The following is a 22,122-nucleotide window of genomic DNA, read 5'->3' on the forward strand; positions in this document are numbered from 1 at the left end:
CAGCTTAAAGGGATGTTCTACTCTGGTATGCTAAAAGAACTAAACCTTATTGAAAACAGGAGACTACACAAAAGTTAGCATCTTCTAAAGAAAATCAAGCAATACATTTATTTGAAAATTAATTAAGAGAATTATAGTACCTGAAATACTTATTTTGTGGCTTGTTGCTTTACAGTATTTCAAGGCTCTTTTAATATTTTTGAGCAAAATAGATTTTCCTACTCACTATTTTTTCTAAAGCACAGGTTGGGGTTCTATACTACTGGCTTAAGGGTTATCACTTTTCACATACCCCAACTTACTCTCCACAGACAGGGAGAGAGAAGCCTGGGGTCAGAGCACAGGGTCAGCCATTGTACAGCACCCCTGGAGCAGTTGGGGTTAAGGGCCTTGCTCAGGGACAAAATAGAGTAGGACTCTGCTGCCAGCCACAGGATTTGAACCAGCAACCTTCCAACCATAGGCACAGATCCTTAGCCACAGAGCCACTGCTCTACCCAGTTTGCAGGTGTAGATCCTGGGTGGATTCATACAGTACTTTGTATCATTAAGAGAGACACTTCACTCAAGAACATGAGCAGATTAGACATTTTGCAAACGAGAGCCCCATATTAACCTTGGTGGTTTAGAGTTCATTTATCAGAGGATTTTATGAAGCCATGTCTTGAGAGAAACCAGCATTTCGGCTTTAACAACACAGTAGGGTGTTGCATACTACCACACCTGTCCGTTTGATGGAGAGGCTACTATTTTGTACTTCCACATAGTTTCTACTCCTGACTTCGAGGTCATGTTGTGGTGTAGATGAAGAAGTTCACTGGGGTGACTTTCTCAGTGACTCTGAAGATTTTGTGTTCTTGGATCATGTACCTCTCTCATTGTTTTCTGTTTGAGACCAAAAATGTTCAATTCTTTCACGCTGTCAGTTTAAGACATTGTTTTAAGCACCTAAATATATCAAGTTGATTGATGCTCTATGCAATGATTGAAGAGGAGCAATATCTTTTATTATAACTAATAATATATACTGTATATATTTTGGTAACATAGAATGATCCAGTAAATGCCCTGCTGAATAAATGTACAGTATCTCCAGGTACAGTAAGCTAATTTGCTCTCAATTGACTTACCACATAAAATAAAGTAATAGAAAAATTGATGCTATATAATTGCAATCATACTGTAGTACGCACTATGTCTCATACAGCATTGTATATGCACTTTTGCATTACACTGAACAGAAAACTGCATATTTATGCGTGAATAGGAAACATTAATAAGAAACCTGTCATATTATTTCCATAACTGGTTCACAAGTCTTCCATCCTTTAAAAAATGAAAATTAAACCAATCCCCAATGTTTCAACTCAAAAATCAATTATGATGAATTACATTTCAATATGAAATAGTTAATTTACATTTAAATTTGATACAATGACCTAACCCTGAATTAAATTAAAAATTGCAGTCAACCAACAGTTTTATTTTTAAACTACTTAACCATCTGTGATGATAAATTGTGTTTATTAAAAACTGGAAAGGAAATTTTCTCAGGGTAAGTATAGCTAAATAATTTTTTATCCATTTATTTCAATAATAAATTACATGTGCAATTAACTACATTATTTTAAGCTCGCAAAGAAACATAATTTATACATTCTCATACTAAAATATAAAATATCTCTTTTTCACAACATAGAAAAAAATATTTTCTAATCCACTTTTATCAGCATTATTTGGTCCCAAAGAGTAACCAAGTTTTAAGTACTAACTGTACTTTGAGAAGCTACCTTTAAAAGCGCTATATAAAATAAAGTTATTATAATTATTTTATTAACTGGGATGAAGTTTGGGATATTATTTCTTCATCCTCTAAAATGCATAAATAGTTTTTTTAATATAAATCTCTCTTCATACATTTATGTATATTTTTACTTTCTACCCTTGTTTATACAGAAGCAGCCTTTGTCTTATTCTTCTATAATTGTAGTACTGAATTTAATTGGTCAACTTCTCAACTCATATACAGTAGCATTATAGAATTCACTAAGCAATAAAATTGACAACTCTTCCTCAAGCAATAGTTCCTTAACTCCATTAGTGCTATAACCTCAGTGCCACACTTTCACATCCTTCAGTAAACTTTCTCACCAATTCTTTTCTTTAACAAAAATAGGTCTCATCTTAAAACTCCTTCCAAAAGTTCTGCCTCCTGACCTTGACAATACAGTACCTGCAGGAAAACCATCTGCTGCCAGATGATTTGTACAGGTGTCTTCAACTAATGTGATTCTTCAAGCAATCTTCCACAGTCATTCGGATTCTGAAGTTTTATTGCTCTTAAAATATTGCTGCAGTCAAGAGATATTTAAAATTAAAGAAATTTCATTTGTAGCACACCTCACTCCTTGTTCATAAAAGTAATTGGCACTCTTCCCTTTGGACCAGACTTCCCAAACAAATATCCCCAAAAAATGTGCTGAACAAAGATGGAGATCAGCTGAACTCATGCTTAGTACAGTGCTGAGGGCTCAGCGATGCTGTTGTAATTAGCAGAGACTAAAGGAGCTCTGAATGGAAGCATTTCAGTCAATCTAATCAATAAGTTAATATGTAGGCCATATGTGTTAGTATATAACGGCATGTTCCTGGCACTTGAATCTTATGTTTAATATAAGATCAGCATTTATGTTAAAATATATCAGATAAGGGTATGTAATTGCAATTAGTAATGAAACAAACGAGAACAACAGCTATGGGTTTTAGTTTGAACATGTATTGTATTATGGACGTTTTCATTTCCATTGATAAATTATATAGATTCATATAAAGATCTTTCAGATGAATAAACAAACACATTGCTATTTCGGTTTTATGTACTGTATAAGATACATCTGTTTCTGCAATAGTATAAATGCAAGTGTAATGCAATTTCGGGGACTACATTTGTTGCACTTCATCTACAGTAAAAGCTTTTTTTTACATTTATGTTTGTGGATTTTCTCCATTTGAGTTAACGAGTTAGACAACTAAGTTATAGGACTGTTGAGAGACGACTGACAAAGGCATGTACTGCATATTCCTTACAGCGGAGTTACCAAAACATCCAGCTAATATAGTTAATAGTAATATTTCCTAAACAGAATGAACATGAATGAATGGTACTGGTACATGTGAAAATCTGATCCGCAATTTAAAAAAAAAACAAATTCGATTTTCAGCTCTAAAAATTCTTAATTCAGGCTACTTCTGTAACAGGTAACAGATCTTTTCAGTTCATTGCTGTCCTTTGCCCTTGTGAGCCTTTGGACTTTTTGCCTTTCATTTGGTCTGTGTCTCCTCTAGGCTCCATCAGCACTGTCACGGTGGCACGTGCAGTCCTACACAGCCTTGCTCTCGACTGGATGAGCCTCCTGTTCTGACTCCAAGACTTTACAGCCCTTTCTGCACCATTATTATTGGATCACAGCCACAGATAAGACAAGAAGAACTGTCTTAAATAATCACTTTTAAAAAGATGACAATAAGAGTACCCTTACATTTGCCAAAACAATTAATTTTCCACACCCCTAAATCCCCACTATCCCTGATTTTCCCCTGAAAAACACAGGTGTAGAGTCCCATCACATTAAAAAATACTATAAAACTATTCAATTAACACCCAAATGTGACAGAATACAATTAAAACTATTACCCATTTTAAATCTATATTTCCTTAATTTCAGTTCTCTTCACTCCCTAGGATATCTGAAAATTAAAGTCGCTGCATGTACTGTATTAGCTGTAATACAGCTACTAATAAAGATAGACATTACACTTACTGTATTTACATTAATTATTAATACATTACACTTTTATTTATAAGCACGTGTACAGGTATTAATAAAATTTATTATGAATAATTGTGGAAAGCAATTTTAGTTAAATATTACAATAATTTTCAAGATGCATACAGTAAGTCTGCTCTCCTCCCCACTGATAGCTGATGTGTGGGGAGCGTTCTGGTGCACTATGGCTGCCGCCACATCATCAAGGTGGGGCTGCACATTGGTGATGGTGGAAGGGAGTCCCCATTACCTGTAAAGCGCTTTGAGTGAAGTGTCCAGAAAAGCGCTATATAAGCAAGGTAAGCAATTATTATTATTATTTATTACTAAGTGACAATATTATTTCCATGTTCTGATGAGTTCCAGTGTTCTGCTTAGCACTCTACCTAGTTCCTCAATCTATGTGAATTGGTTTAAGTTAGTCCCCTACTTCAGTAACATCTATAGAGCAGCAGCCATTACTTTGGGTTTGTTGCAATTGAGAATTTGAGAACAGGTTTATTATGGAGGTGTTAAGTCGGTGTACAAGTTTAGCACGGAGCTGGTTGAAGTCCAGTTCGTATGCTGCTTTTAATTTGGTGCAATTGACCCGAACAGATTCTCATACTGGTAAGCAGGTGGCAACTGCTCTTCAGAGGTGGATGAAGTGGGTCCCCTCCTCTATTTAATAATAATAATAATAATAATAATAATAATAATTTAAATTAATTGATAATGATTTATTTTTCATTCAGCAGAATGGAAGGATTGTGTTCTGACCTTTCTAGTCTAGTGATCAAAAGACCTCATACTGTATATTAGTTACCCTGTATCATGTCTGTGATGAGTTTATAATAAGCATTTGTTTAGTAAGTGTATTTTGCTTTAAGGAGGGACCAGCTAGAAACAGAAAGGAACAAAAAAAAGAATAAGAATAGCAATAATAATAGATTTTCTATTTCTATTTTCTGCTTGTGTAATTGGTAAAAATGGTCGACACATTCAGCTGTTACCTGAACATTGCTGGTTAAAGACACTACCTCCCTTCTCAGATGACTACTTTAAGGAATGATTTCTACATTTTAACATGTAATGAAACATACTGTGTATGTCAGGCTAATCAATAGTTCATTGATAAGTCCAGTGTTGATGGAAAAAAGACATGGTGGGTGAAGAGAGGATAAACTGTTTTTGTTATCAATCATGTGTGAGACACTGCAGTGATCTGAGACCAGGATTTTCTCTTTAAGAGGCATGTATCTTAACCACTTAACCCAGTGATTTCCAGTGGTTGTCCGTAGGGACCACTGTGTCTGCTGTTTTTCATTTCAATTCGGTCCTTATAGCTAATTAATGCTGATAAGTGATCTGCTTTTTCATGTAGACTTTTTTTTCTCTACTCAACCCTTTGTTTCAAAACTGCCCTAACTAAAGTAATTTCTGATAATTTTTCATACAAAATTCTCTCCTCAACATACTTTTTTTTCCATTAAGCTTTTGATAGGTGACGAATTTATGATGTACAGAAACAAGTGGGAATGAGGCTGTATGAAACTCTCTCACAAAATTGTTTTCCTTCTGCTTGCTTTATTTGGTCACATATCAGCTAACACACCTAACTGAAAGCCTTTCTGAAACTCACGAATTAAGAAAGGGTTGAGATTAATTACAAAGCCTATTGAACTTTTAAAGAATGGAAAGCATTTTCAAACACCTCAAGCTGAAAATGTGAATCATCAAGTTTGCTGGTGACATGACAGTGGTGGGACTCATCAGTAACAACGATGAGGCACCAAACAGAGAGGAGGTGGAGCAACTAGCGGACTGGTGCTTAAACAACAATCTGTCTCTGAATGTCGATAAGACAAAAGAGATGATAACTGACTTCAGGAGGGCCAGCGCTGATCACTCCCCACTGCACATCAACGACTCCCCTGTGGAGACAGCTAGAAGTACTAAGTTTCTTGGTGTGCATATCACAGATAACCTCTCGTGGACCATCAACACCACCTCCCTAGCTAAAAAAGCATGTCTCCACTTCGTGCAGCAACCTCCCCCCCATACTATCCACATTCTATAGAGGCTCCATCAAGAGCATCTTGACAAACTCTATCATTGTTTGGTTTGGGAGCTGTAAGGTCTCAGACCGCAAGTCCCTGCAACCAGCTGTCAATACAGCAGAAAACATCATTGGAGCCTCCCTTTCGTCCATTCAGGACATATACCACACACGCTGCACACACAAAGCCTCCAGTATTGTGGACGATCCCTCCCACCCCTCCTGCAACCTCTTTGCCCTCCTACCATCTGGTAAAAGGTATCGCAGTGTATGGGCCAGCTCCACCAGACTCCATAACAGCTTTTTTCCACAGGCTGTCAGGCTCCTCAACACCCTGGTACCTACTGCACCTACTCCAAATCTGGAAACCTAGTTCTTTTTTGATTAATGTCAGGCAAACTGTCTGATGTATTCTTTGACAATTCTTTGCACAATCCTGTAAAGTAAATGGCACTATGCAAATTGCACTTTATGTACCCTGTACCCTGTCAGAAATGTCTATGTCTACACTGTCTATAGCGTTGTCTTGTCAGTGTCTTGTCTGTGTTCGGACCGTAGACCTGGAGAACGATATCTCGCTCCTCTGTATACTTGTATGTGGCTGGATTGACAAATAAACTTGAACGTGTTTTTTGTGGTTTCTTTCATTGTTCAATTATATATAGACCTGTGTTAAAAATTTTTTTAAAAATCCAAAAAAGAGGATCAGTTTATTTCCACTAAAAAACAGAAGATACAACTGCCATATGTATGTTGGTGATTCTGCAGTTTGAATACATACTGTACAGATGTCAATAAATTAACCTCCTTTGGTTTGAATGAAAACTAGACCCAAAGATAAAAATGTAATGAGATCTGAGATGAGATACCCCTCTGTCACTGTATTCCACAGACACATATTTGTTATCCATGCCCTTGTATTTGTTACGAAAAGCCTCCTCATGAGCTCTACGGTTAAAGTGCAGGAGAAGAAAATTGAAATTGAAAACATGTACAGTACGTTTTAGGTTAATATGACTCTATGGAGTTGCTCTTTACAGTGACATTTTTTGCTCTTTGGAATTAATAAAAAATACATCTGAATACAAAACAAACATTTGCTGGAATTGACTGCAGTGGGTTTCAAATTGCTTAGTAGGAAGCAGGAAGGGCTTGAATTTTTTAGCAAAATAACAGATGCTGCAACATATTTTTAAGGACGTCCCCATCTCATTGTGTCCCTCTTTTCCCAGGTGGTACAGAATCAGCTGTTCTGGCAGTGTCGGTGTAGATCAACTTGACCCAATGATATTTATTAATTTAATCTCCAATCAATGGTAAGGGCAGGCATTTACTGGGCATTAAAATAATATATTTGTAGAAACAAGTTATTACATAATAACATCAGAAAGGTTAAAAATGAGACGAGGCCATCTAGCCTATCCAGCCTGTTTGGTAGTTAGTAGGTAAATGATCTGTGCATCTCATCCAGATATTTCTTGAAAGTAGCCAAGCTATCAGTTTCAACAACATGGTGGAAAGGTTGTTCTGTATTCACACAACCTTCAGTAAAGTCATTCCCCCTGTTCTGGATTTCCAAAGCAGTTCCACAGAGTTTCCACAACAAATGCATTAGAATCTGTGTGTTACAAATACTTTTAAAATAAAATACATACAGTTGTGTACACAATTTGCATTTCTTGTGCATTTAACCTTCACCTGATTTTAGCTAGAGGAAAGAGTGCCACCTTTTGAGATATTATTGAATCTTTCTTTAGGCTGTAGGATTTTCTCCTTATTCAGCCATTGAAAGTCTCGTCTGGTAAAGTTCTGTGCAGCCTTTGACTTTTGACTGACTTCAGAGTCCAGAGCGGCTCAACTGCAGGCAATAAAGCTGCTGTTTAGAGGAAACATATCCCAGAGCACTGAAATTAGATTGTCATCCTTTCTGTTTGTTTCCTTATCATGGTTTCTTCAGGCCCTTTCACCATGCATTTACAACAGGTCTTCTTACCTCTTAGCTGTGGGTGTTTATTTAATTAAAAAAAAATGTCCTGTGTTAAATCCATGTCTACATATATATATATAATAAACATAATAGTGCAATTGAATAAATTAAAATGTAAGGTACATTTAAAAGAAAATATTTCAAAAGTATGTTTTATAGACAAATTGTTGCCTAAAATCCATTAACTAATTAACTAATAATTCACCTTTAATACGCAAATGAATCAGACCTTCAAGTATGAAAATAATATACCTCTTAAAAGGAACACAGACCTTTCCACAAAGTTTGCCTTATTTAACTTGTATTGCTTGTATTGCCATTTGTTCTTTAGTACAATTCTGTAGGCTTGTTTAATTAAGGCATATTTTAATTTCGCAGATACAGGTAATGGTTGTTAAATAAATATTTCTCTTAATATAAACAGATCTAAATTACATCCCAGAAATGATCAAAATTATTAATTAATTAATTAATTTAATCGATACCGATAAACAATAAAGAAAACGAATGTTTATTTTCTGAAGTTTGTGCATTTTCATGTCACGTGCATGGATGGATTATAATCTCTGACCCTTTTTGTGCTACAAAGTGAAGGATCATAACTGTCGTTCTTTTGCAGTGAAATGAGAAAATATTTGTCTGCACAACATCGCTACTCATTCCTTTTCAGAAAACATTGTTATGCACGTTGTGCTTTGTTTGCACTTTTAAGCACATTGATGCATTTACATGAACATAATTTATGAACGAATTCTGTGCATTTAAAGGTTGTTTATGTTTTGTTCTCTTAAGTTAATAATAATAATTGCTTACACTTATATAGCACTTTTTTGGGCACTCCGCTTTACAGGTAAAGGGGACTCCCCTCCACCACCACCAGTGTGCAGCCCCACCTGGATGATGCGACGGCAGCCATAGTGCGCCACAACACTCACCACACACCAGCTCTCAGTGGGGAGGAGAGCAGTGTAATGAAGCCAGTTCATAGAGGGGGATTATTAGGAGGCCATGATTGGTAAGGGCCAATGGGAAATTTGGCCAGGACGCCGTGGGTAACACCCCTACTCTTTTCGAGAAATGCCCTAGGATTTTTAATGACCACAGAGAATCAGGACCTCAGTTTTATGTCTCATCCGAAGGATGGCGCCTGTTTACAGTATACTGTCCCCATCACTATACTGGGGCATTAGGACCCACATGGACCACAGGGTGAGCACCCCCTGCTGGCCCCACTAACACCTCTTCCAGCAGCAGCCTTAGTTTTTCCCAGGAGGTCTCTCATCCAGGTACTGACCAGGCTCACACCTGCTGAGCTTCAGTGGGTTTCCAGTTGTGAGTTGCAGAGTGATATGGCTTCTGGCATTAGGCCCAGGGATGGGGGAATGACAGGAAGTGGCTTGTAGGCTCCTTGCATAGCACTTGCCATAGAAATATAACATTTTGCTTCCGGCTTTTTGACTTTGGGAGGAAATTTAAGAGCAAATTCCATCCTTTTAGGAACTAAAATGAAAGAATTTGCAAATGGATACCAGACATACTGTATATACTTATTATTAATGCAAGTGATCTGTATTAAATTCAATACAATTAGTGGGTTACTGTGTTAAAGTAATGTCAACTAATCCGCTTTACTGTATATCATGTTTGTATTTCTTCTCTAAGTGCAGGGAAAGTCCATCAACGTGCTTAGAAGTGCACTCCAGCTCTTCAAGCCAAGCAAGAGAAATCCTAATACATAACTTTAGCAATTAGAGGCTTTCTTTCTATTACCTCATTTAAGTCAAACTTGTCCTTGATACACACCTGCGTGCTCAGCAGTTACAGGAAGAATTGCTGAGTTGCTTAGCCGGGGGCTAAAGGCTTTCTGCTGCACAAGTTTGGATTAGTTTTTATGCACTTTCTATAACAAATTAAAAAATGAAAAAACTTGCTTATAGAAATTAATCAAAACTATCAACCGATAGAGGTCATGATTGCTGCAGTCCCTGAAAGTCAGGTGCAGATGTAGTTGTGTTCTGTAGGTGGGATGGATGAAGTGCTCTCTAGTCAGGACGTTTCTTGTCTCCAGCAGAAATAAAAGAATAACAAATAGAAGAAATAAAAAGGCACACAAAATGTAAGGCTAGAATAGTGGCAAAATGTATAATTGTACAAAACAGGAGTAAGGTATAATTTCAAATATTATGGATAATTGTGGTTTAGTATAGTAAAGTAAACTAGCAGCCATTACACTCTGCAACTCACAACAGACAACCCACTGAAGCTCAGCAGGTGTGAGCCTGGTCAGTACCTGGATGGGAGACCTCCTGGGAAAAACTAAGGTTGCTGCTGGAAGAGGTGTTAGTGGGGCCAGCAGGGGGTGCTCACCCTGCGGTCCATGTGGGTCCTAATGCCCCAGTATAGTGATGGGGACAGTATACTGTAAACAGGCGCCATCCTTCGGATGAGACATAAAAGGTTGCTGCTGGAAGAGGTGTTAGTGGGGCCAGCAGGGGGTGCTCACCATGTGGGTCCTAGTGCCTAGTGTCCTAGTATAGTGACGGGGACACTATACTGTAAAAAGGCGCCGTCCTTGGGATGAGACGTAAAACCGAGGTCCTGACTTTCTGTGGTCATTAAAAATCCCAGGGCGTTTCTCGAAAAGAGTATGGGTGTAACCCTGGAGTCCTGGCTGAATTTCCCCCTGGCCTTTACCAATCATGGCCTCCTAATAAACCCCATCTATGAATTGACTACATTACTCTGCTCTCCTCCCCACTGAGAGCTGGTGTGTGGTGAGTGTTCTGGTGCACTATGGCTGCCATCGCATCATCCAGGTGGGGCTGCACACTGGCGGTGGGGGAGGGGAGTCCCCATTACCTGTAAAGCGATTTGAGTGGAGTGTCCAGAAAAGCGCTGTACAAGTGTAAGCAATTATTAATTATTATTATTATTAAAGATTTGGCTGTTATGCAATTAACCAGTTACATTCCAAGGCCTAAGAGAATGTCCCATACTGACAGACTGAAGGAACTGAAATTCTTTAATGTTCTGCAGAGAAGATTACAAAGGGACCTGATTCAATTATTCGGTATCCTCAAAAGCATTGTGAATGTCAACCCCGTGGATTTTTTCAGAATAAATAGTGAAACACAGACCAGAAAACATACAGTAAGTGGAAGCTACTGTACATGGAAGTGCATTTAAAACTGAGAACAGGAGCTCTTCTTTACTCAAGGGGTTGTTAGTGTCTGGAACAAGCTACTGTACCTAGTCATGTTGTTAAAGACAAAACCCTGACTTCTTTCAAGAAACTGCTGGATGAGATCCCAGGATCAATTAACAACTAATTATCACACAGGATAAATGGCCTCCTTTGCTTTGTAACTGTTCTTATGTGTTACGACCCCAAGTGGCTAGGGGTAAAGGGGTGTAACATTTAGGATAATTCTTTTGGAAGCAGGTGGGTTCTGGTGAGGGACTAGGAAGCATGATAGCAAGGGTGGGTGCAAAAGTGATGATTTTAAGTTGAATAAGTGACTGGTAAGACACACAGGGGTAAGGAACTAGAGTGGTGCCAAAGAAAAGAAAATAAACAAAATGGAGCTGGCAAGGAAAGTGAGGGAAAGCTAATCTGACTACATAAGAAAACCCAAAACACGCAGTCTTTCGGTGTCTTCAACACCCTAGCTAACCTCCACTGGCTACCCAAAATCATACAAGACAAATTGGCACTCACCCGTACTAAACTAGTGTGTCCAATACAAAATCAACTAAGTGTGTAGAATGTACCCAACCACCTAAACTAACCTTATACACAAAAGTTCACACAAACACAAGTGAACTAGGAATACAAATAAGGGAAAACGAGAGTAATCAACAGGAACAGGGTACAAAAGAACACAAAAGTTGAGCATGTAACACGTTAGGGCAAGGTAATGGCAAAACAAGGATAAAAACACAAACGAATGAAAGTACAAAGAAACTAACAGAAACCAACAAAACAACAAAGCCGAAGCTATACAAAAATACACACACACACACACACACACACACACACACACACACACACACACACCAAAACAACAAACAAACAAAGCCAAAGCAAAAGCTAAACAAAGCGATAACTAAAGCAAAATGAAGCAAAGCATAACCAAACAGGACCGAAGTTTTTGAGCTCACCAGCATCCCTGCAAGTATACGTGGATTTTTAGAGGAAGTAGTGGAGAGTAGCCAGAATGCTTCACTGGGACATTATGATGAATATAAAATATCTATGCTGCCTTATATAACTAGTGGATATGTTTTTACGTTGAAGCTCAAAGAAGAAACAGGGTCTCACTCTGCTGCACTGCTGCTATACTGCTCATGAGCTCATGAGTTTGATTGGGAAGAGTTAGATATTCAATGTCTTGCAAGGAAGTGAATGAGAAGCACATATGATGCAGGAGATGGAATGCAAATCAGCGGACAGATGGCAGTAAATCCACCAAACCGTAGCTCCCTTGAGATCGGGTTTTTCTGGTGCACAGTGGAAGATCTTTTGTACATTAGCTGTGGTGACCAAGAAAGAGTAGCCTGCTGTGAACTGTCCTGATGGGGAAGCACATTATAAACTGATAGTGAGTTATCACTTGCTGAGGATTACTAGAACCTGATGGCTGAGGGCAGTTCACAACAAGTGAACTACGGTATGTTACCTCTACGGTACACCTCTACGGTATGTTCACAGATGGAAGCTTGGGGAAGGGAAAGAGTTGAGGAGCCTACACTGCAACAGTTTGACACCAAAAAAGGGGGGTAAAAGAGGGAAATCACCATAGCAGCCAAGGTTGCAACCAGGGTGCAACCATTTTGTAATTATTATGTTTCAGGTCAGTTTGTCCTTAATGAATATTTTATTCTGGGAAGTCTTATCACAAAAATGGGGTCAGGTAGGGACAAATTAGGTATCTCGTGTATTAAAACGAGATGTACTAAATTAGTTTGCAATCATAACACTTAAAATTACATCATTGTTGAAAGCGTGACTTAAACTTTTAGCGCACCTTGAAAAGGTATTGTGAGAAAATCATCCAACTCTGATATTCGCTGCTAAATCCTCCAGCTCATTGCAAGCAGAATGAATACGTATGGGAAAATGGAAATGCATCTCTTGTATTAACACACAGGTGGTATTGTTGAAAAATAGTTTTTTCTCTTTGTGCATATCTTTTACTGAGTGTGGGAATTAATGAATAGCTGGCTTGCGCAGTTTGTGGCCGTTGTATTCAATCACAATGCATATGCATACAGTAGTTCACAGTGAAATGGTTACACATCTTGAATGAAGTGTGCAAAGTCTTGGTTTATAAAAGGGAATCTAAAGTTTGAAGACATCCACCATGCGAAGCAGAGGCTTCTGTTCTTTGTTTCTGCTTGAATGCATACAAAACCAAATAGTACAGAAATAACAAATCGAGACTTACTGTTCTGTTCTTTGGCATCTTCCTTCTAGCTCTCCTTACATATTTTAGGAGAATATTGAATGACCTTCAACACTTTTATAGAGGAATTCTCCACAACAAAACAACATCTGCAGCTCTTTTGCCGATGCTACTGAGGTAAGAGCTGATCTGGTACAACAGCAGGGGGTGAATTACCTTCTCAGCAGTAGGCATGCTTTTGAAATTAGTACGGCTATTATTCAGTGACAAACCACCGTATTATAACCCTCATGGGATGGACAATTTGTTACTGGTGTTGTTAGGCTCAGTTTTCACTAAGTTACAAGCGTGACCTCTTTTTATACACATCAACTCTCTACTTCTTTCACTTCCCTCACACTTGTGCACCACAAATGGATTACTGACAAAAATATTCATATGATTTCATAACCTGGACAAAACACTGTATGCCTGCCTTTGCTCTTATTCAAAACATCTTCTTTCCTCACTTCGTACTTTCTTTGTTCCTTTATCTTACCATGATTCTGCACCAGTTCCAGTGCTTTAGTTGGAAAGAAAGAAATAAGGAAATAATGAACAGACATACTAGAATAATCTTAAACAATTCAAATGCATCAACTCATAACCCAAACGTCATACATTGCCAAGCATTGTGAATTATTGAAACTGTATATGTAAAAAAAAAAGTCTGATCAATGGAGTCTGAATATCCTCCTCATTTCCAACGTGTTTGGTATGACAGGACATTATTCTCTATTGATCTGTTTTAGTCTATCCTGTAATTATTTTAAAAAGATGAGGACATCTTCCAATGTGCTGTAAAAATAACAGATTTGGAAGATAAATTTGCACTGTAGTTTCTTGACAGTAAAAATAACTGAGTGAATGTTATTGAACAAAAGTCACTATTTTGAAAGTTGGGCGGTTTTGAAGCCAAGGGCATTTTGCCTCAAAACGGAAGATTTTCGCAGTCAGTTATTTTAAGAAATGCATAATATCTTAGACCTTGCACCCTCAGAACACAAAGATCCTGCAGAATTTCTTTGCAATTACAGTATTAAAGTGATTTCAACACTGACAAGACCTCAGTTAAATAACACGCTTCCAACATCAAAATTTAGGGCATCAAATTAGGACAATCACAATTTAGGGCAGAGAGATCATGTGTTGGCAGAATTGTTCAATATATTGCACAAGAATATCCACTATATACTGTATACGCTCAGTATGTCTAAGAGAACACCAGTCATAATTTTGTTGAATATAGCCTATACAGCAAACAGATATACAGAAAGTAGAAAAAGGTTAAAGTTAAAAGGCATGAATTATAAGAATTATGTATCAAACACTGTCATCCCCTGTTTAATTAAGAGTTCTCTTTCTCGTCTGAGCCACGGCTACTCAATGGACACAGATGGAACTAACAGCTCTTTGCTCTGTTCTCCTTTCTTTTCTTTTAATCCCAGAGAGTTGAAGGTTTGTGATTCTAAGCATTCAACATGTCATATATAAAATGGACAGGGGATTATTAAATAAGGAATGGTGGAGTTGAAATTCTCATTTGGGATTAAAACTTGAGGATGTGTAGTGTTTACACAAGCTCATATTCTGCTTATATTGCATTCAAACAAACTTGAAGGAATAATCATATAATCACATGCGTTATGTTGCATGAACGTTAACAATTCTTCATGTAGCACACAGTAAAATGCATTTTCCTTCATATCTGTAGTGTATCAAGATATGCTAAGTGCGAAGCACTAAAGACTATTGGACTGGAAATAATATTGGTCGAGAGATTGCTTTTCTTCACCTTTTATTGCGCACATTCTCCTCACTTGGTAAACTGCACTCTGCAGTGTCCTGTGCTTATAAAGACATATGAGACCTATCTTTAAAATGAAAGGGTCAGAGCATAGTATTTCAAGCTTGAAATAAAACGGTCCTCTTCATCAGGCACGTAGGAAATCCATACATTGGACCATCTACAGTTGATATGAAGCAGATCTGATCTCAGACGATTTCGAAGGACCGTGCAGATTCATTTTCTCAGAGTGCACTCTATCAAATACAGTTTTTTGGAAATCACTATTTATCATGAGACAAAACTACCTGAAGGCACAACTGCTTCCAAGACCTCTGACATAGTTCCCATTACAGGTTTCGAATGCTTCTTCACCACTTAAACTCCACTGGGCTTTCCACTGAAAGCCCTAAGGTAGAGCACTGATAAAGTCATGGTGATAGAGCTGGTTATTCTGTGTCAGGGGGCTTAAGTGTGAACAGTTAGTATGTTAGTATATATTATATATTGGTGCTCTGGAGGAACTGTATAAAAAGCGAAAGAGATCTCTATGGCCACGAGTTCATCCTCAAAGATGACAGTTTCATGAAACCCATCCTGCTTATGAACCTAAGATGTAGCTCCTAATACACGTTGTACTGTAGTTGTGATGTTGTAAAAAAATATAACTCGAATATTACATTACTGGGCCACCCACGTCAAAGATCTTTATTGCCAAAAAAAATACTATCTTTTACTAATTATCTGCTACTCATCGATGGATTGCCTCTGGGTTAGCTGAAGAAGAGCAAATGAGGTGACTTTTGTATCCATGATAACTTTTCCTTTTGTTTCTCAGCTGTCATTCCTGATAGTTGTCTCAGTGATTTACTGTAATTACCTCAATGGTACCTGCGCCATGGAGTGGAAGACGCTTAAGATTAATGAGCCCGCGATAAAAATGTAACAAAACCTGTATTCCGTAATTAATCGCTCCCGAAATGAGGTTCCTCTTCATGTCAGAGCCTTCGCTCCCAGGGGATTTCATTACCAAAGGAGATAGATGAGCCTACTGCTGTGACGTGGTGAATTTTAAGTGGTGTAGCTGGGAGGTGGTAATTAACCGAATCGCTAGGAAAGTCTCACTGATGGCAAAGGAGCATGTTTAAGATACACTGTCTATACATGAAAAAAAGAAATCTTGTTAAGATTTTGCTGTCCCCTGCCAGTAACCCAACCCCTGTTAGCATGACCCTGGCCTAGAGATGCACAGAGCACAGATGGGACTAGAGATAAACTCCACTGTACCACAAGCAAATTGCAAAAGGAAGATCTCGCCCATCATTGTCTCAGTAAATAAAAAATAGCTCCCATGATAATTTTCCTTATGATTACTGACACTCAGCTGCACGTATATGTTTCAAAGCATTTTTTTATCTTTGAGAAAGAATCAATATTTAATCTGTTTCCTGTTAAAGGTGAGACAGGCAGAAGGGAGCTAATTCTCTACAGTATCTCATGAAAATTAGACCGTAGACAAAACAGCGGTAATCTCCAAAGTATTTTGATTAAACTATATTTTCTGTCTGCATTGCTTTGACTTTGTCTTAATTGACAGAAGCACGTTTTTTCTGTGTAAAAAATACAGAGCACACATTTCCCAGCTCTGGCCTTGGGAAAAAAATAACAAACTTTTAAAGTTTTATCTTAACATTTGTCAGCTGCAAATGTGAAACTGAAAATGTATTCAATGGACATAATTATGTATGTGCTCAATAGTTTTCTGTCAGATATTTTCATTCTTGAATTGCAGATTTGAATCCACACATTGTGTTTTTAGACAGCAGTTTTCAAATAAGCAATTTGGAATCCTTTTTAACCAAGACTGCATCGCTTTTTGACAGCACCCCTTCCAAGCCTAGCATTAAGACTGGAGACATAAGCAGAATTGTCATCAATTACTTTTCAACATAAACATGTAAATAGAGGTTTAATAAAGAAGTTAGGAACACAAAACTGCTTAAAAAATAAAAATAAATAATAAAATAAAAAATAAAAGCTCACAGTGTCTTAGTTTTTGGAGCTGACCATCATCGATCTACAGTACTTGCTCTGCCTGTGAATAACATGCGGTGGATTCCTAAGTGACTAAGAAAATCAAATACCTTCCTAAAGCAGAACACACAGTGTAAGTTTCTTTCTCTTTTTTATACCTCACAGCTCAAGAAGTTGTATGGACTTATTCTCACTATACTAGTGGTGGTTATGTACAGTCACCATGAACTGTGGGGATTTATAGTTTTATTCCCATCTCTGCTTTCAGTTATGCACTGCTTTAAAGTCACATGTAAGAACATTCATAAAAATAATAATTAACTGCTCGGGTGGGTAGCTGTATCAGCATGCACAGGCTGCAAAGGAACAAGTAATAGGTTTATTCCATGCTGAAAAGAGAAGAAAGAAAACACAACGTTTCGGCTGTGGAGCCTTCTTCAGGTGTAAGAAAGATAGAGCAGTCAGCAAAGATAATATAGGATGGGAAAACACAAGCCAGGAGAGAGGAGGAGGCGGGCGCTGGGGAGAGGCAGAGTGGCCAATCAAGTGGTGCGAGGTCGAGAGAGGTGAGGGGAGGTGGGAAAGGAAACCTACAAATGAAGAGAGAGAATTAGAAGGAAACAAGTCTGTCGTTGAGAGAAGGGGGAAGGTGTGAACCAAGTTTCAGGATAATTTCAGTTTCTGATGTCTTTAGCAATAGGAGTTAGGAAACCCTACTTTGAGAACGCAGACGGAGAGATCAGTGTGATCATGGCCGTCAGAGGTGAAATGAGAAACTATGGGCTTGGAGAAATCTTTCATCTTCACAGCCTTAACATGTTCTCTGAAGCGGTCTCCAAGTCTCCTTCCTGTTTCTCCAATGTAGATGGCTGGGCATTTACTGCGAGAGATACAGTAAATAAGGTTGCTGGAGGTACAAGATGTCATCTGAGTGATCGGGAATTGTCCTGAGCAATAATGAATTCATTAATATAGCACTTTTCTAGACACTCCACTGAAAGAGCTTTACAGGTAATGGTTACTCCCCTCCACCACCACCAATGTGCAGTCCCACCTGGATGATGCAATGGCAGCAATAGTGCGCCAGTACGCTCACCACACACCAGCTCTCAGTGGGGAGGAGAGCTGAGTATGAAGCCAATTCATAGATGGGGATTATTAGGAGGCCATGATTGGTAAGGGCCAATGGGAAATTTGCCCAGGACACTGAGGTTATACCCTACTCTTTTATGAAAAATTTCCTTGGATTTTTAATGACCAAAGAGAATCAGGACCTTGGTTTTACATCTCATCCGAGAAACTGCACATTTTTACAGTACAGTGTCCCCGTCACTATACTGGGACATTAGGATCCACACAGACCACAGGATGAGCGCCCCCTGCTGGCCCCAGTAACACCACTTCCAGGAGAAACCTTTAGTTTTTCCCAGGAGGTCTCTCATCCAGGTACTAGCCAGGCTCACATCTGCTGAGCTTCAGTGGGCTGCCAGTTGTGAGTTGAAGGGTGATATGGCTGTTGGCCATGTATGGTACTTGCATGGTATGGTATGGTATATGAAGTACTTGCAAGTGAGAGAATCATTAGCCCATCTACCTCAGTTGCTAGCCAGTAGCTAATTGATCTGAGGATCTCATCCAACTATTATTTGAAAGAAGCCATTGTATTGACTTCATCAAAGATTGGGCAACTCATTCCACACTCCCACAACCTTAAGGGTAAAATAAAAAAGAAGTATGTGAGCATACTGTAGATACAGGTTTCTGCACAAGCATAAAAAACAGAACAACTTGTTGTGTTTTAACGCGTAATCAGGCGTTCATTAGTTAATTGTGTGATATTGCCAAATGCTGACAGTGATTGTCTCTGTGTTTGTATAGTAGTAATTGAGATGTGATGTTAGCTCCTTCAAGAGAAGAAGAAGCACAGCTGTAGTGAACAAACCCAACAAGCTATTAAACACCTTTTGCTGCACTCTTTGGTGTACTTATACACAGCGGTTTAACAACTGACCCGTTAAGAGGGTCACATTGAAATACGTCCTGAAGAAAAATCATTAGGTTGTAAAGGGTTAAATTGTCACGGAAGTAATTTGAAGGTGTTTGAAAGGTATTGAAGAAATGACTTCAACGTTTTGAGCCTCAGGGGTGTGAGTTTGGTGCAAGGCTGCAGACAGCCAGAACATGAACGCCCTCCCTGCATGTGTACAGTCTAACCTCTTGACATAGTGGCATTAATTCTATATCTGGGATTCTCATTTTCACTGCCCTGACAGGAGGACAAAAACAAGACCCTTGTGAGAGACAGCTGGCCAATTTGCACTAAAAGCAGGCCTGTGTAATTTGATATGGGTTACTGCTCACCCAGTTTTGAAAAAGACAAACATTAAAGTTAAGGTTTGTTTCATATTCCCTTAAATCTCAAATACATCACAATCATGATTTCCCTTAGAGTTAAAGAGAGTATGTCCCTCAATCTCAAATTTCCATCATAATATAAAGTCTCTGTTTACAGTTATAGTTGTTGAAATGAATAACGAATAAATAATAAAATTATTATAGATAACAAAAGATTGTTATAAAACAACTGTTGCCCTTTCCAATACTAAATTTCACATTGAAGTCGAATGTGCTTCTGACAGTATATACATAAAAGAGAATTTTTCTAGGAGAAAATATTATTGTCCACAAAATCAGATCTTGAATGGCAGAGGTTTAAATAAACACACTGGTGAATCCGTGTGAAGGATGAATTGCACTTTGACCAGTAGGTGGCTATTTCTCTCTGGACAAGAGGCTCCAAAACCAATACCCCAGTATGGTGACTCGGCACACAGTTGTTACATCCTGTAGATGACACAATAAACTGAGATCCAGGCTTCATAGTAATTAAAGATCCCAAGTCAATTTTTAAGGCATAGAGGTATTATCCCTGGTGTCAAGTTAATTCCATTCTCGGCTCATACAATATGCCTTCTCTATAGTTAAGCATTAATTCAATTGGTGAGGTAATTTGTCACTCCTACACTCAATCTGCTGTGTAGTGGGACTTTGATGCAGACTGGCTGTCACAGGTCTACTAAATGGGGCTGTATTTTAGTGGTGGACAAAGAGTTTCACTTCCTATGTGTAAAGTGCTTAGCAATTAATTAGGATGAAAAGTATTATAACAATACATATTCTTATTACATTGTTACAGCTAGATGGAGGTGATCAACAATCTATCTATTGACAACATGGCCAGCAGCCATATCACCCTGCAACTCACAACTGGTAACCCCCTGAAGCTAAGCAGGTGTGAGCCTGGTCAGTACCTGGATGAGAGATCTCCTGGGAAAAACTAAGGTTGCTGCTGAAAGAGGTGTTAGTGGGGCCAGCAGGGGGTGCTCACCCTGCGGTCCATGTGGGTCCTAATGCCCCAGTATAGTGACGGGGACACTATACTGTAAACAGGCGTCGTCCTTTGGATGAGACATAAAACTGAGGTCCTGACTCTCTTTGGTCATTAAAAATCCTAGGGCATTTCTCAAAAAGAGTAGGGGTGTAACCCCGGTGCCCTGGCCAAATTTCCCATTGGCGCTTACCAATCATGGCCTCCTAATAATCCCGATCTATGAATTGGCTACATTACTCTGCTCTTCTCCCCACTGAGAGCTGGTGTGTGGTGAGCGTTCTGGCACACTATTGCTGCCATTGCATCATCCAGGTGGGGCTGCATATTGGTGGTGGTGGAGGGGATCCCCATTACCTGTAAAGCGCTTTGAGTGGAGTGTCCAGAAAAGCGCTATATAAGTGTAAGCAATTATTATAATTATTATTATTATTTACAGTTCTCGGGAGCTTCAAAACAAGAAAGGTTCTGCGGTGTTTACTAAGTTATATTGGTTGAGAGACACATTGGTCAAAGGAATCATCTGGTGTACCTTGGTTAATTATGTTCTTGATAAATCATTAAGAGCTCATCAACAGTCCAGGAACACAGGACAAAAAGGCAGGGGTGAAAGAGGAGAAGACAGAGGATAGAGAAAAACCTAAGGGGAGAGAAAATACAGTGCAAGGTGGGAGGTCCTTGTTACGATCAGCCTTTAAGACCAGATTTGTGCAATAAAAGTGAAAGATATGGTTATGTCCGCTTGATTAATGAAGTTTGCTGCTATCAGCATGATTAAAGGTGGCCTGTCCATAGAACATGGATGAGAAGTTTTGCCTCAACACTAAAACTAGTTCTGAGAAACCAGAAATATTGTATATTGAAAATGAGCTCGAACAGTTTTTACCTTCTTGTCAACCAATCCACAAGAGATGATTTTCCAGCAGTAGGACAATGCAAGACCACACAGTGCTGGGGTTACAATGGCATGACTTCAAGAAAACAATGATGAGATATTACCATTGCCATCTTTCTCTTGACCTGACCTCAATAGAACATGAGGAAGAGCAACTCACCAACAATAGGAGACAACCAGGAGTGGCAAGCTCTTGCCAGCTCTGTGCAGCAGCACAGGAAGTGTGGTGGAACGTCTATCCAACATTCTATCAGGTCTATGCTGCTAATATTGTGAAGGAAGGTCATAACAGACACAAGCTTTGGTTTTCTGTATTGACCAAGTGTCACTGATAATGTATCATTCTTTGATCTGTGTTTCATGTTCACATTGCTTAACATGGGTTTATACTATTTGACTGAAACCATTATAGCTGAATAGTGTGTTTCTGTTTTGCATCAGTGTAATGTTTGTACATCTCAGGCACATTCTTCCTCTGCACTGTAAATTGAATGGAAAAGCTTCAATGTTATATTTACAAAGCATTTAAAGGAGAGCAAAATACAGTCACTTTTTCTCAAAACAGCAATTATATATGCATCACTGCTTTGATTTCTCAAACATACTTTAGACCTGCAGATTTCCATACTGATGTTCTGAACATTAAGGCTGACATAAGATCTCAGGGCACAGGATGTAAGGTCTGCAAAGACATGCAAAAAGTGATTCATCCCTGACAGCCCA

The sequence above is a fragment of the Atractosteus spatula genome, chromosome 1, assembly GCF_055471065.1.
Source record: "Atractosteus spatula isolate fAtrSpa1 chromosome 1, fAtrSpa1.hap1, whole genome shotgun sequence".
Classification (NCBI taxonomy): Eukaryota; Metazoa; Chordata; class Actinopteri; order Semionotiformes; family Lepisosteidae; genus Atractosteus; species Atractosteus spatula.